Genomic DNA, 9,618 nt, shown 5'->3' with positions numbered 1-9,618 from the left:
ACCCTAGACGAAAATATGTATACTTGACCCTTGCACAACTATTTAATGCATACAGGCTCCAAATATACTTTCCAACGATAACACTAAAACCCTATATAGCTTAATCATAAACTAGCGGATTCATTCTTTGAACAACTTAATAGAGGTAAACGAGCTAGAAAACAACCCAATTTTGCTAAAAGAGCAAGCCAATAGTTAATTGGTAAAAACTCTTGATGTGATGGATTATGTGACAAACATATTGATTGAATGGGAGTTTTGGAGAGGCATAAATAGGTGCGTTTAATCTGACATTTCGTTCATTTATTCGTACAGTACAATTTAACGTAACAAGTTAAAATTTTGTTGGCAAACCGTTGGTCTTCATTATAATAGCTTTTTTAATACAATAAAAAAAAACTTAAAAAACCAAAGTGAATGCATTTTTCTAAATGCTTTTATCTATCAAGATTAGAAATGCTTTAACTACAAAATACAAATGTTCCTCATACTTTACAATAAAATACAAATGATTTTATTGTTAAGTGCAAACAAAAAATATCGATCATCTCCCACTAAGAATTATCAGGATCGAAAAAAAAAAAAAAACCCTTCAAGAATGTATAAAACCAAATATTTATACTTAGTAATTATAAAAGAAAATATATAATAAATAGTATTATTCAAGATTTTAGAAAAATAAAAGTATTAAAAGTTTACCAGGATATTTAATATTCCAAGTAGGTTTCAAAGTGGGTTTAAGATCAGGTTTTTGGTACGATACTAACAGTAATTTTTAATTATATAATATCAACGATTATACCAGTAAATCATTGCATATTAAGTTCAAGAGTTCACTGAACACTAAGATCTTCCAACAAACAAAAACAAGTTTGTATTATCAACACTACGCCTTTATGCATGGTCACTCGTCCTATATGCTTCAACAGCGGTACTTGACACAATCGATTACACAAACCATATGCTAGCTACTTTCATTGTTGATTCGGCCTTCTTCTCCCTACATCTGTCCTCAATTTCTTAACAGGGTTAGCCCAACCAACGCTAGCACCACCCCCACTTCCCTGTTGACCAACCGTTTGACTTTGACTTGGCCTACTTTGACCCGGGCTCCTAATCCCACGCCCAACAGGCGAGACAGGACCAGCTCTATCTTTCCTTTTCTTCTTGCAGGTAACAAGATCACCTGGATGGGAAAGCGGTCTAGATTCTTCCTGACCATGAGACGGGCCCACACCCCCACTGCTGGTGTTCCCGAACCGTGTTTCCCTAGCAGGGAGAGACCCACGAGAAAGTGGTCTCGAGGGGCGGCTTGGTTCAGGCTCTGGGTCATTCGTCTGTTTTGGTCGCTTGGTTTGACCAATGGGTTGTAGCCCTCTAGAAGATGAGGAAGCCATCGGCCCTCTAGGAGATGAGGAAGCCATCGGACCCGAGAAAGTGAGTGCACTCCGGGCTTCGCGGAAGTCGGTGTCGGGAAATGCAATTTTCATTATGTCGAAAAATAGATCGTGCACCTTCCTTGCTTCAGACCTCACCTGTCCATCAAAATTATTATTGTATATATTTTTTTGTTTTTGTATATCATAAATTAATTACAAAATTTAAAGGTTATAATACCTCGTGTGAAAATCCGAAGTACTGCATTCCGTTTTTTAACATAAGTTGCACGTCAGCAATGAGATCAGTAACTCCATCGTACTCCAGTCGGTCAACTCGCAGCTCAATCTTTCTTAGATCAAGGCTATTTCCAGAACTGCCCCTGGGATTATCGGTTCTCTTCCATAAATCAGTTAGCAATGGAATAATCTGTTGGCCTTCTTTGTCAATTCATCTCTGGATCTTTGTGATTACATTTTTGCACTGCAAAGTAAGTAAATTAATAAAGATTTCACCAATAGCATAAATAAATCAAACAATTTAATTAAATAACAATAACTCATATTAATTACAAACGCACCCTTCTTTGGATCGCCTCAGTCATCATGGTCCCACCAAAAGATCCACTTCCTTTCTTTGCGTTAGAGTTTTCAGAAGGACCAGATATGGGATTTGTTCTTGTAGGCTGCCCAGAAATTTTCCGGGCGGGGGGAGTTTGTTTAGCCTTCACTGAGGAGCTGCTTTGTTCATTCTTGTAAGCATTATTCTCTCGAACCAACTTTCGGTCAGCTTGAAAAGGCATGTGAGAGGACTGACCACGAAGGAGAGAAGACCGATCAACAGATTTGTTATCAACCCTCGTTGCAGCAGGCTGCGGTCGAACACGAATACTGCATTTGCGCTTTAACTTTGGTTGCACAACCAATGCAGAAAGTGACCCGAATTTCTTGGAAGAAATTGAAGGAATTGTCACTGGAGTTGATCGTTTACTATCTGAAGATGATCCTGATGAACCCGGTTCTTGAAGCACATTATTTTGTCTTGAAGCAGGAATAATATCATCTTCTTCAGATTGACTTTGGTCAACTACGGGTGCAGTTTCATCATCATCATCATCATTATCAGAGTCTGCAGCTTCTTGTTCTTCTTCTTGTTCTTGTTCTTCTTCATCTTCTTCTGCTGCATCTACAATCTCTTCAGATGAAGCTTCATAGAGATCTGTGTCGTCCAGCTCAGCATAATTCAAAAACTTCTTTCCTTTAAGCCGGGCCCTTCTAACATCTGAACCCATTTCACTTGATTCCACACCAACGTTATCAGTAAATAAAGTGTTCTTCAGGGGCTTTTTGGACATTCTAGCAATAGTAGAGTTGACTTCTCGAGTACCAGCACGGAGCCATTTAGGAACTTGATCGTATCGCGTCATCTCATCCGTCCAATCAAATTCTTCATCCATTTGATCAAAAATCTCAACTTCTTCTTCACTTCTAGCAATCATTCGATTCACTTCTTGAAGTGACGGGACATCATGAACCGTTTCTTGATACCTTTCTTCATCACGTAACAATGATTCCAAAGTTGATCGTCTTTCTTCATGCGTGGTTCTTTGGTCAAACCTTCCAACATTTATGACCTCATCAGCCATCTCAATCTTATATTGTTGAATATTATTTCTTATCAAACTTTCGATAGATCCTATGTAACGATCTTTACCAGCCAGGTCATCATCCGAATCAACATTACCTCCGTTCCTAAAATTATCCTCTTTTTGATGACTAGAAACTTGGTCAGCCACGGCTTCCATGTAAATAACTTTGACTTCCCGTGTTTGACCAATACGATGAGCTCTCGCAACGGCTTGTTCCTCATTTTGAGGGTTTGCATCAGGATCGTATATTATAACCGTGTCAGCTGTTTGAAGATTTAAACCTCGTCCAGCTGCACGAATGCTGAGTAAAAAAACGAAACAATCAGTATCCGGGCTGTTAAAGTCAACAATTGCTGACTCACGTTCTTCCAAGCTCGTTGTACCATCGATTCTTCGGTAAACAAGTCGGCGCCACTGTAAATATTCCTCTAAAATATCTAGAAGCTTTGTCATTGTACTAAACAAAAGCACACGATGCCCAGTTCTTTGAAGCTTTACTAGGATTCTATCAAGAACCCATAACTTGCCACATGATTTAACAAGGAATTCTTTTGATAGATCGTTAAAAAACGGGTAAGTAAGCAAAGGATGGTTACACGTTTTCCGAAGCTCCACGATTTTATTCTTCAATGGCTTGAATGTCTTGGCTTGGTATATTGAGCTTTTTTGTACCTTCCGTTTCTCGTCTTCCGGGTCAACCCGAATCGTACCAGTTGCTTTGATCCAATCATATATCACACCTTGGATAGCTGACATTTTACATCTTAATATGATGGAGATCTGCAATTATAATTTATTAAGGTCAGACTCAAGGTACAGATTAAAAAAGTTGGCCTGTAAGTGAACCAAACAAAGTTTTCGTTCATTTAGCTTTAATGCAACATATGATCAAAAATGAACAATTAAACGAACAAAATTTTCTTGTTCGTGTTCGTTCGTTAAAAAAAAGAACGTGTTCGTGTTCATTTATGTTCGTTCATTAACAGTATAAACGAACGGTTTATGAACGTAAACAAACAAACACAAGTTAACATTAATGGACAAACATAACCGAGCTAAAACAATTTAAATGTAAATGTGAACAACAATGTGTTTGGGCCAAAAAAGTTACTATAACTAGACTAAATTGTAACAGGCCTAAAAAATTTAAATAAATATATAACGAACTTAAATAAACATAAACTAACAAACATAAAAGATCGTAAGTAAACGAACGAGCACACACATATTCAAATGAACGAACGTTCACAAACATAAACAAACGAATGAGACATGTGTTCATGTTCGTTCGTTTAGCTAAACGAACAAAGTTTTTAGTTCAAGTTCGTCTGTTTATTAAACAAGTGAACATAAACCAACTCCTGCCAAACGGTTCAAGAATGGGTCACTGAACGTTTGGTTCATTTACAGGCCTAATCGGGTAAAAAAGGTTCTTTTAACGCGTTGCGTTAGTCTGGGTTGACCCGAAACACTTTTTGACCTGTTTCCTTTTAAACCAAGTTTTTTTTTCTCATTTTACTATCTTCACCAATTAACACAACACGAATCGACCCACTGATAACTAAAGAGATCGAATAAGACTGATAACCTTTGGAGGAAGTGAGCCTTCAACATCTTCAACACGACGCCTAAGCATAAAAGGCTCCAAGATTTGATGAAGTCGATGTATAATAATAACTTTTTTCTCGGTTTCGAGCCAATCATCTTCAGCATTGTGAGCACCGTCCTTTTGAAAAGGCTGTGAAAACCAATCATGAAACACTTTTCGGTTGTCAAACACATCTGGAAGTAATAGATTTAACAATGACCAGAGCTCTTTAAGATCATTCTGCAAAAAAATGAAAATAGAAAACAACACTTGCCAACTCAGCATATGCAGTTAAAATGTAAAAACTGTAAAAGACGAGTGATTAAGAGACCTGTAAGGGGGTCCCAGTGAGAAGAAGCCGCCTTTGGCATCAATATTTATCAAGATCACGGGCTAAAACCGAATCTCGGTCTTTCATTCTTTGTGCTTCATCAATAACTATATATTTCCAGTCAACTCTAGAAAGTTTTGATTTATCAAACATGACAAATTCATAGGTTGTCACAAGTACATTAAATTTCAAACGGCGAACCTCCTAGCATCATAGAAAAAAAACATGGGATCACTTAAATGTTATAACAACAGGAAAACGAAGAAAAAGGGGAATTCTTACCTGAGTAAACAATTTTGTCCGTTGATCTTTGTTACCAACATAATAAATGCAAGACACGTTTGGCAACCAATTACGCAACTCACTCTGCAGAAATAAGTTAGTTAGACAAGAATGCAAAATGAAACATTAACAGGGGCATAATTAAGGTTAACCAACCTTCCAGTTAACCAGAACTGCGTTTGGAACAATTATAAGATGTGGGCCATAATTACTTTTGTACTCCATCAGATAAGCAATCAAAGCCATAACCTGTGACGGAAGAAAATAAGATTTGGTTGCCAGGTGGACAGATAGAATTACAGGCAAGTGTAGTGTAGCTTACCTGGACAGTTTTCCCAAGGCCCATTTCATCAGCCAATATACCATTCAACTTATTGTTATACAATGAAAGCATCCACTGCAATCCAACCTGTAAAACCCATAAGCTAATAAGAATATTTCTTCATCATTGACCAAATTATAAAATAAGCACTTAACATAAATAAAGCAACATACAAGTTGATAGTCACGTAGAGTTCCTTTCCTTAGCATTGAGGGCTGTCGTGTGACTCTTTCACTGACAGCATGTGCAAGAGTATAATATCTGTAGACAACCAATAAGAAGAAAGATTAAATAAAAGAATTTATCATTTATAATCATGGATCTCCTAAAGGCCACATTGTAAAATTTCAAAAACTAGAAATAGTTATTCGAAGATTACTTGCTAACAGATGAACTATCTTGAGGTGCGTTCATTTCAGAGAAACGGTTTCTTATTAATACTTCTTCTCTCGCACGAGATGCGGCAGCTCTTACCTCTTCTTCGGATAGACCCTTTTATAACAAAGTGACATCATTTATGTGAGACAAGAATAAATAAATATGACATGCAGAATCATTTTCATGTTATGAATCCCGTACCTGAGCTCTTGCAACTGCAGCTGCAGCATTTGTAGCCTCCTCAGCCTCCTGTTGATTCTTGGCAGCTGTAAGTTTGCCACCAAGTTTATTAAGATACTCTTCAGTCTGAGATAAAAACGAGGATAAAACCTCGTATCTCTCAGCAGCCTCACTGGGCACACTATTTTGTTGCTCTAGAAGAATCTCTCTATACCTCTCAACATCATTATTCTTCAAAGCTTCCATTCTTTTACTTAGATCATCATCTTCGTTCCAGAATTCCCTCAACATCTTCTCATGATACTTAGCAACACCCTTGTTACGTGAAGTCCGTGCATCACGAATAGCCCAGTGAGATTCTAGAAGCTTCTTACGCCACTGAAAAATAGATTTCAACTGGTTCTTTCTAATGATTCTTTGAGCAGCTTGTACTTGTCTGTTAAGATCCAGTCGTTGGCGTTCACATAACCGAATAAATTTCCTATATGGTCTATCTGGCATAGCCATTATTTGTTGTTGTTGTTGATCAACTTCTTCTCTCACACGCGTTTGTACATCTTGTAAGAGAAGTTTCTTTTCTTCAATCTGTAACTTTATAACAAGATCCTGGCCTTATCCTTTTTCTCTCCAAATTTACAGCTAGTAAACTGTTAATCTTTTTTAAACTCTTGTTTTTCTTTTTGTTAATCATGTCTATGCCTTCGTCAATAACAAGATCTTTCACATCATATGCTAGCGTTAGATTGTTATTGTTATTGAGCATCATACTTGATCCAAAAGAATCATGCTTCCGAGTGAAAAAAGGAAAGTCAAACAATGGGCCATGGTACTTTCTAGAAGGACCTGGATCTTTTGTTTGAGTTGTATCTCCTGATTGTGAGACAACAGCTTTACCTTTGTCTGTGGGACCCTCACCTACATGAGAAGTTTTCGGAATCCCATGTTCTACCTCATGTTCCTGTTTGGTAGGAAGTGCAGGATTTCTCAGCTCTTCTTTTGCAGGGAGAGAAACTGATGGAGTTTCATTGACTACAGTTGTACTTTGTGCATTAGCTGTGGAGCCCGCAGTTTCTTTCTCCTTGTGCACTTCTCTTTTCGGAAAATTCATCACAGCTTGAGCATCCTTGTTATTGGAACCCGTAAGATTTCTACCAGTAGGGGCAGTAATCTGCTGCAGCTGCAGCTCAAATGGAGGCGGCACAATAGCTTGAAGTAGTTCACGAGGCAGAGTTTTCTCTCCTTTCTGTCATCAAGTCAAATAAAAAAGTCAACAAAAGATGAATAATATGACATATACAAAACTAGTATATATGATTAAAAACTATACAAATTCTGCAAACCTTTATACGCCTAAAAGCAAGAATTTGGGCTTTAAGAACATGAAATTGCTGTTTTGTAAAGCCTGGGGGTAGTTTTTGTACTTTCTGAGATGTTAAAGGGTTATCCATTTGCTGTCTAGCAGGCTGTATTTGCAACGACTCTGGGGCAGTTACCATGTTTTTGCTAAAATGATCTGAATTCTGGCTCATGTTAGCAAGTGACTGTGGGGGCGGCATAGATTGCCTAGGTGCCATCTGATTCTCCCTCCCTTGAATAGGGAACTGTTGACCTTGACCACCACTAGAAGTGTTGACCAAGGGGGAATTTTGGGTTGAACCCAGATGACCAGGTGACATTGCCTGCCTTGCTTTTGTAGAGCCCGAATGGCCCGACACGTCACTATGGGGAGAACTTGCATTCGCCACTTGTGGAGAATGTGGGCCCGTGTTGCTTTCATTGACCTTTTGTTGACCAAACATCCTAGACTGCATAATCGGCATTATTTGTGCCATCAAATTAGCATTTTCAGGACGTGAAAGATCAATGTTACGCTCGAGAGCCAAAGCCTGCATTGCCTGCATTTGGGCAGCCATTGCCGCCTGGCTGTTTCCCATATTATTGATGCCCTGTTGACCTTGTGAGACTTGCATTTGTCCCATATTACTCCCTGGTATCATCTGGCCAAACGATGCTGGCATGCCAAAATGCTTCTGAATTTGATTTTGACTTTGACTAGAAACCGCCTGCTGGGCTTGCATACCCGGTGATGACTTTTGTTGGGCTTGTTGAGCATATTGCATATATGCCAGTTGCATCGGGCTCATGTGCTGATCAAAACCATGCCTTGTATTTTGTCCATCTTGACCATGCTGCTGCTGCATTTGTTGCATAGAGCCTGAACCCAATCCCGATACTCCTTGCCTGATTCCAGCTTGATACGCTAGCATAGCTTCTCTCCCTTCAGGGTTTCTAAGTAACTGTTGTTGCAATAACTGCATAAACAATGTACACAAAATTCACTTTCAAACTTTCAACAGAACCACATAACTGTTTCAAACAAGATATAACTGCATAACCAACATACACACACACATCAAAACTTAACCTAGTTCAAAAGAATGGAATTAAAACCAATGATGAATACTGAAAAGACATACAAATAGGACTTAATGGTCCTGAGTGAAACATTCGACGAACTGTTCGTGAACCATTAGTAGGGAAGTTTGTTTATGTTCGTTCAGTTGATAGATGAACGAACATTAACAAAAAACTTCGTTCAATTTAACTAAATGAGGGAACACGAACAGAGGCGACGTTAATTCAATTGTGTTCGTGAACACTCAATAATGTGTTTGTTTATGCTCATTTACGTCTGTTTAGTGTTCGTTAACGTTCGATAACGTTTGTAAATGACTTTTCTGATTTTATCATATAAAACAAAAATATATGCGAGTATTAAGTCAACAAATTTATATGCAAATTAACATATGAATATCAAGTTATCAACATTCAAAAAAACACAACAGTTTGCTTGTCCGTTGAAAGCGAAAGCTTAGGGACGAACATGAACAAGGCCTCGTTCGCTTCAGTTCGGTTCATTTACAGCCCTATTCAGCAAGTATAAACAAATCTAACACATGAATAAACAAGTTGCAACAACTGACACCTTCAACACAAAAACTGAAAAACACAACTGTTTCAAATAAGATATAAATGCATAACCAGCATACACACACACACATCAAAACTTAACCTAATTCAAAAGGCACACAAACAGCACTTAATAGTCCCCGTGTCAAACTCAAAATCATTTTCAGTGTAAACAAATCTTAACATAAATAAATCACTTTCAGTTGCAACAAACTGACACGTCATGTGAGCTGTCAGCAGTTCATTTATGCGGCCAATTGACTAAATCTGAATAATAATAATAATAATAGTAATAATAAATAACAACAACAATAATAATATCAGTGACTCCAAAACCCTAACCTGCATTTGCTGCTGCTGCTGTTGATGCTTCACCGGATCAAACCGACGAAGACGACGGCGATGCGGACGCCGACGGCGGTCCTCCACCGCCAGATTGCATTTATAAACCTTCTATATTTAAAATTAAAAACCGTTGTGGTTCAATCAGCTTAACAACGACAATTTCGGATGAATTTGTAATACTTTTTGGTGCGAATCGG

At 38.1% G+C, this 9,618-nt stretch overlaps 1 pseudogene; it reads right to left on the bottom strand.

Annotated features, from left to right (window-relative positions):
- Positions 1 to 951: 951 nt before the first annotated feature.
- On the bottom strand, positions 952 to 9,610 carry LOC143591974 (ATP-dependent helicase BRM-like; annotated as a pseudogene).
- Between the last annotated feature and the right edge of the window lie 8 nt (positions 9,611 to 9,618).

Source organism: Bidens hawaiensis, unplaced genomic scaffold (assembly GCF_021521415.1).
Source record: "Bidens hawaiensis isolate Kalapana, Puna unplaced genomic scaffold, B.hawaiensis_p1.1 tig00040230_1, whole genome shotgun sequence".
Lineage (NCBI taxonomy): Eukaryota > Viridiplantae > Streptophyta > Magnoliopsida > Asterales > Asteraceae > Bidens > Bidens hawaiensis.
Note: the sequence above shows the minus strand (reverse complement) of the source record. Positions and strands in the feature narration are given on the sequence as shown.